Genomic DNA, 600 nt, shown 5'->3' with positions numbered 1-600 from the left:
ACATGGGCGTAGGCAGGTAGGGGCAGGGGGCCCGGGCCAACCCCTCCCCCCCTAACTTCCAAATTTTGGCCTAGATATTCAAAAATAGTACCACTAAATGCTTGCTTGGTAATTTCGGCCCCCTAACTTTCAAGGTTTTTCCTATATATATAAATATAATATATAAATATATTATACTCCCAACGCTAACAAAATAATTAGTAAATTGGTTTAAAAAGTGGATATGTGGATCGTCCGGTTCTGTATCAAGTTATTCTCTCTGGCTTCAAAGCGCTTCCATTTAAAAAGGGTAAAAACCTGGCTGCAGTCGACAATGAGTAAAAATAGTGCAATTGTTTATTACTTTGTCTTTAGGTTTGTGTCTTTTCTAAGCGTACAACGAAAGTTTTGTATCACAGAACCAATGTGAGATTATTGATAGAACTATAGACCGGTTGGGTGAATAGCCAAGACGTTTACTTCTTCAGTGTGACAAAACAAAATCAAGTAATATATTTAGTAATTTATTTTTGTGCTATAGGCCGTATGTTAAATAAAACATTAAATGTTTTTCTGTTTTATTTACTTTTTAGTTTTATTTTGGTCGATATTTCGCCTTCA

The sequence above is a fragment of the Rhagoletis pomonella genome, unplaced genomic scaffold (genome assembly GCF_013731165.1).
Source record: "Rhagoletis pomonella isolate Grant_MI unplaced genomic scaffold, Rhpom_1.0 Rhpom_scaffold_00007, whole genome shotgun sequence".
Lineage (NCBI taxonomy): Eukaryota > Metazoa > Arthropoda > Insecta > Diptera > Tephritidae > Rhagoletis > Rhagoletis pomonella.
This window is presented reverse-complemented; position numbering follows the sequence as displayed.